Source organism: Octopus bimaculoides, chromosome 20, assembly GCF_001194135.2.
Source record: "Octopus bimaculoides isolate UCB-OBI-ISO-001 chromosome 20, ASM119413v2, whole genome shotgun sequence".
NCBI classification, from domain to species: Eukaryota; Metazoa; Mollusca; class Cephalopoda; order Octopoda; family Octopodidae; genus Octopus; species Octopus bimaculoides.
In genome coordinates this window covers 23,788,866-23,794,724 of record NC_069000.1, presented here as the reverse complement: position 1 = coordinate 23,794,724, position 5,859 = coordinate 23,788,866, and the positions used below count along the sequence as shown (strand labels likewise).

The window sequence follows — 5,859 nt, the reverse complement described above, 5'->3', positions numbered from 1 at the left end:
ATTATCAAAATTAATACTGTTAAATGTTTGGAATTTTTTTTTACCGATATTTTATTTCAAGATTAACGCAAAAAAATTAAAATAAACAAAACTTAAAGAATTCCGTTCGCTGATTTACACCATCCGTTTTTTTTTCTTTCTTTCTGTCAATTAGTCTACAGTCTTTACCGTTTTCTAATATATAACTAGAACACCGACACCAGTTTCCACTAAAGTGCAGTGATAATTTAAATTGTTTGAATTGTCATAAAAAAGGCGGGAATTTTTTTAAAAAAGAAACATAAAAAAGTTGGAACGGAGAAATGGTAAAGAAAATTTCACTTACCGTGAAGTTGAAATATTTCTCTAATGACTTAATTGTTAAATATTGTAAGAACCTTCTGCTTTTCTGCAGTGGAAGGGAAGACAAGCTATAAAAAGTGAAGTTTGTCTACTGAAGGTTATTGTCTCCCTTTGTTAAAATGTTATAAACTTTATCTATATTTAAATTAAACTTTTCCTAATTTCGTTCAGGTTTCAAATTTTTTCTATCACTATTTAGTTTTCATAAAAAAATTGAATGGCTCTTAAAAAAAGTTGAAATGGAACTTATTTGAATTCCGTTCCGTTGCGTTTCGGTGCGTATCACGTTCCAATCATTACACATTATCGACCCAATTTTTTCACGTTTCAAAATGGCGTTGGCTTATATTTCCAATGTAATTGTCAAGGCATGTTTATGACATTTTTTTTAGTGTTTAAAAGCTGTATGCAACAATAATGACTAGTAAGTCTCTTTTTTATCTGTTCTTTCGAGATTTAGATGAAGTTAACAACACGTTTTCATTTAGTTTTACTATGAAACAACTTCATTTTTTTTATATACCCACTGCTACAATGACGTCATGTTCTGTCGACTTCTAGCAGAAGAATTTTTTCATCTATTTTTAACATTTTCCTTTGCCGCTAAGAGAACTATATATTCAACAGTAGATGTAAGTTTATGTAAGGAATTAGATATTCATCGAATAGAAGCTGCTTTAATAAATTTAAATATATTCCATCAACATTAAGAGAATGTTAAATAGACATCTATTGTGGCATGTTTCGATACCAAGAAAAAAAAAGTCACATCTATGCTATTGACTGATTTATTGTATCTTTGTATTTTGTTGATAATCTTAGAATATAGATGAACGCATTTAAAGGCTTAATACATTTAGTCTGCTCAGGTTTTGAAAATTGCCTTTTTTCTGATTTTATTTTTTCCTGTAGCTAGCTCGCTAATATTGGTTTCCTTCTTACTGCCGAATATATTAGAGGAAATGAAAATTGAGATGTGATTTTCACGCATTTCCCTACATGAATTAAGGATTGAAATTGCGTCGTGGTTTCGACATGCTTGTAATTCACCAGTCCTCACAGGACTAACGATCATCATCAAGTAACCTTTATAAACATTACTTGTTCACTATAAGTACTATTATACCCTTGATTTAGTAAGTCCATAATAAAAGCTGTGACCATCCTGCTTTTTTTTTTAAAGGGGCTATGTCTCCCTTGGTTCACGTAAACCTTTTTGGCAAGTTTCATAAGACACATTAAGAAAAGAATTTTAATTTTTAACCAATATAGTGTGTAATTTAACTAATTTATTGTTGAAAGTTCATTGTTTCATTCACCCACCATGTATTATATTACCTATAGATGTAATCTGTACCCAGTCATATCCACATAACGCTATGAAATCAGGGCTAAGCAAAATTGGGATTACGAGAAACATTTATATTGCAGAAGAGGAAAAACTGAAAACATTCAGTTTGATATTCTGAAAGTAACACGGAGATGTCTGTTTGTATTGGATTTAGCATAAATTCAACAATGAATTAACTACTAAGATTTTCTACTTAAATTAATAGAATTTAAGAACCCAGTTGAGACAGAAAAGAGACACACCCTCTGATGAGACAGACAGACTCTTCCAGGCAATAAATACGTGGTTTGAATTTCATTAGTGAACCTGTTTTCTCTCTTTGTTTTTTTTTCTCAAACTGGTGCTTACCTATAATAATAAACGCAAAGTTCTGTCTATCCATCCGAGACCCCTGTATCTCAGTTTACATTTGCTCTACATAGACATATAATACCTTTTTGGAGTCAGAATGAGCCAGGGATTGGAAACCTGCCCATCATGTGGTTCTTGAACATCCAGCATTGGGATCATGTTTGGATGAGGATTTGTTATATGCTAACAGTTGAAAATTCAAATTCTAAAAGAACTCCAAAAATTTGTGAACTTTCAAGTTTTTCATTTAATACCATATTGGTAGATTACCAATAAATGCTTTATTATTATTATTTCTCTCTTTAGTTTTGGGCTGCAGGCCCAATTAGCATTCACAGGAGTGAGCTCAAAAGTCTGCACAGAATGCGGCTTTTAAGCTAGTAACGTATAAAATTAAATCAAACAAGTTCAGAGAATTAAGGACCTATTGCACTGTCATAGTCAGTTTTTCCACCAGGTGAATGGCTTTTTTTTCTTTAATGATATATTTTGTTTTAGATAGATGTACTATCTTTGCTATAACAACAGAAAAGCAAATTATATGTGATTGCTGGTGTACAACAGTTTATTTTACCGTTGATGCACAGGTACCCACCACAAGATATTCCCAACATAAATGTTCAATAAGATACACAGTTTAGAATAAGTTGGAAGAATTAAGCATAAATTAGTAGGGTAGGGTTAGGTGGGCCTGGGTGCAGTTACCTTATTCTGAGGAGCAGAAGCTGTTATTGTAGTGACAGAATATATAGGATTAGGGAACACATTTAATATGTTAGAAATGAAAGCCTTGGATAAAATACTTATGGTATTTAGCAAAATTCCATAGTAGGTTTTGAGTTCAAATCCTACTATGGTCAACTAATCACCCTCTAGGGTTGATAAAATAAAGTACTAGTCAAATTCTGCGGTCACTATATGTACTTGTATATTGTTGGCTTGTACATGTATATTGTTAGCTCTTTCTTATAATTTGAGACTTTCAATTTCTCTCTGTTGAAGAAAATATCACCAGGAAAAAATGGCATAGATTTGTTTTCACTGATGGGGGTGACCCACAGACTATGGTTTCAGGGCCATCCTATGCAGCACATGTAGAATAAGACAACCGATATCAGGTGATAGAACTGCAATGGACTGACACTGATTAGGTTTTAGGCTCAAATGGCACATTCATAGCCACTCTGTTTGGTGTTGCATTCCTCCAGTTCAAAATTTTTGCATATCTATCATTATTGTTAAATACATTGACTTGTTCTGCCATTATGGTCTGGAGTAGTTATATGTACATATAGTATATAATCATTAGATATAGAGTATATATATTGTTTTTGCATTGATGCCGGTGTAGCTTAGACAGGTGTGAAGTACTCTCTCATCACTTCATCTTTATATCTTAGGTTCTCAATGTAATATTTAACTTCCACTGTTATCTCATTTTCACTTAACACTTATCTGTTTGCATGAAATGCCTACACCAGTGCAGCCACCTCTCTTACAGAGGTGTTGCCTTGATTATCCAGCTTGTTTGTGCTCTACCTTTCTTTAATGTTAATGTGTTGCACAATCAGTGGATCATATACAATTTATTTCTTTTGAACTTCCATTTGCAATGTAGTAGCCTCTGCACAGTCACTCAACCTGCTAGAAATAGCAACCAGATTTCTTAAAATCATACCCTTACATCTTATAAAAGAATACACTGGACAGTGTGATCAGAGTATACAATGCAATTCTTGAAAAATGAATAGATGATCATGGCCAAAATACCCACTCAATCAGGGTTAAACAGCAACTATAGACCTGCCAAACTTAATGTCCATATGTCATTACTATGTAAGATCAGATTACTTGTATATCTTTCAGATATTCATTATATATGTGAATATATGTATTTAGCTTTACTCTGAAGTAGTTTGGAGGTTAAAATTTCCAAGAGAGAACATTCAAGCCTAACAATTGAAGGAACTTAAACTAAGTTTTGTCTTGGTCAGTAGTAAAAGTCATCTGTAAATTTGTTGTTGACTATGATTTAAAGAATCATTTTGACACACTTGGAGCAATAATGTGGGTTTAAGATGTCAAATTAATTGGGTGATGTAGTTGTTTTGTATTTCCAAATCATTTCTAACTGAGCAGATCTATGATTAAAAGCATTTCAGTTGTGTGCCCTCCCGTCTTTTCCCTATATGCAGACAACTTAGGATCAGTGTGTCCTTTTTGTAAGATGGTGGAATGTGATTTGAAAGAGATTTGGCTGCTATCTCTGGCAGGTCATGCAATCATATAAAGGCTCCCCTATTGGCTTGTTGATAATTTGGTCTAGCAGTTAGGTAGGTGGCTTAATGCCTTGAGTACATCTTGTTAGAGAAATACACGTGCAACAAAGCATTTAATAGACTAGACTTCTCATCTGGTGGGGAGATATAATCACTGTTTAACTCTTCCATAACAGTATTTTTTATGAAATACTCTACTTGTGTATTCCAATTAATTTTTGAAAATAAGATTTTGGATGGGTTTTATTACCAAACTGTTGTTATTAAAGATAGATGTTTTGTATCATAGAACCAACATCAGTATTGAAAGGGAACCTGGATGTACTGCCTGTTTTTGCATTTCTAATAGAGTCAGTGTGTCTTATTTACTTAATATACTGAATATTGGGGTTGTTCAAATCTTGTTTTTCAGCAGATCAACATAAAGAAAAAAAATTAAAGGTATTGTATGAATATATGCATTTTATATAATAAATTGAATAAAGAAAAATGAACATCAACTGAAGGATATTTTTTAATTTTCTGAGAAAAAGTACACACGCACAAACAAAATAGTTAAGAGAAATTACCTTGGCATTCTGCATGCACATACAATATAGATTCCTTTTTATATAATATAGAAGGGTTGACTGAAAAGTTCAGAGGCTGACCACCAAATGAGATTCATTTTGAGCAAGTTGGTATAGAACTCTCCTTTGATGTTGTGGTCCTTTTTAAGATAGTCAATAAACACAGTGTTTTTTGCATCACAAAAAAAGAGGCCATCACCTACCCTGCCGATGATATGACCTTGGCCTTCTTTGGTGCAATTGAGGAGTAGTGTTTTCAATGCATGGACTGTCTCTTTCTCTCTGGCTCAATGTGATGATGCCAATACTCATCCTGGTTAGGAAACATTCAAGGAAACCAGCTGGATCTGCCTAAAACAATGTCAGATTTTGTTGTGATGTGATCAGCCTGGTGCACATTTTGATCAGGTGTCGGCTGTGGCACTTGCCAAGCAGAAACCTCCATCATGTCAAATTTATTGGGCAGAATATTCTCAACTCTCTCACAGGACATGCTAATAGTATTGGCTATTTGATTTATTATCAATTGCCTGTCATCCATCACCATATGGTGAACACAATGTTTTCTTCAGTGGTAGCAGTTGCAGGACATCCAGATGCTGGGTCATCTTCAAGACTGTCTTTACCCATCCTAAATTCAGCTGCCCTCTTTTTTACTGTTGATAAAACTAGCGTGTCATCCCCTAAGGTAGCAACCATGTCAGTATGAATGTCCTTGGGAACTAGACCCTTTTTCTGGAGGTACTTGATAATACCACAATACAAAATTTTGTCCATTTTTCAAGAGAAATTGCTACCAGTTACTTTTGAAGTCTTCCTTGAATTGTCAGATGTCAGCTTACCTGGAAAGAAACAATGCAATTATTAATAAGAGGGGTTGAAATTAATGTATGCGAGATTTCACAGCTTTAACATCACTCCTATGAACTTTTCAGCCCACTCTTGTAGTATAATGTTGATTTACTAA

General features: G+C 33.6%; 1 protein-coding gene and 1 long non-coding RNA gene across 3 annotated transcripts in view; one reads left to right on the top strand and one right to left on the bottom strand.

Annotated features, from left to right (window-relative positions):
• Positions 1 to 519, bottom strand: part of LOC106879445 (zinc finger protein 423) — a 34,517-nt gene extending 33,998 nt beyond the window's left edge. The window contains exon 1 of one of the 2 annotated variants that reach the window (XM_052975129.1): positions 326 to 519. The gene's annotated coding sequence lies outside the window, so the exon portion shown is untranslated. The remainder of the gene's footprint in view (positions 1 to 325) is intronic. The other variant, XM_014928999.2, reaches the window with a different exon arrangement.
• A 153-nt stretch (positions 520 to 672) lies between these two features.
• LOC128250274 (uncharacterized) lies at positions 673 to 4,823 on the top strand. The gene is made up of 2 exons (XR_008266306.1): positions 673 to 766; positions 1,255 to 4,823. It is a non-coding gene; the product is annotated as an uncharacterized LOC128250274 (long non-coding RNA).
• The last annotated feature ends 1,036 nt before the right edge of the window (positions 4,824 to 5,859 follow it).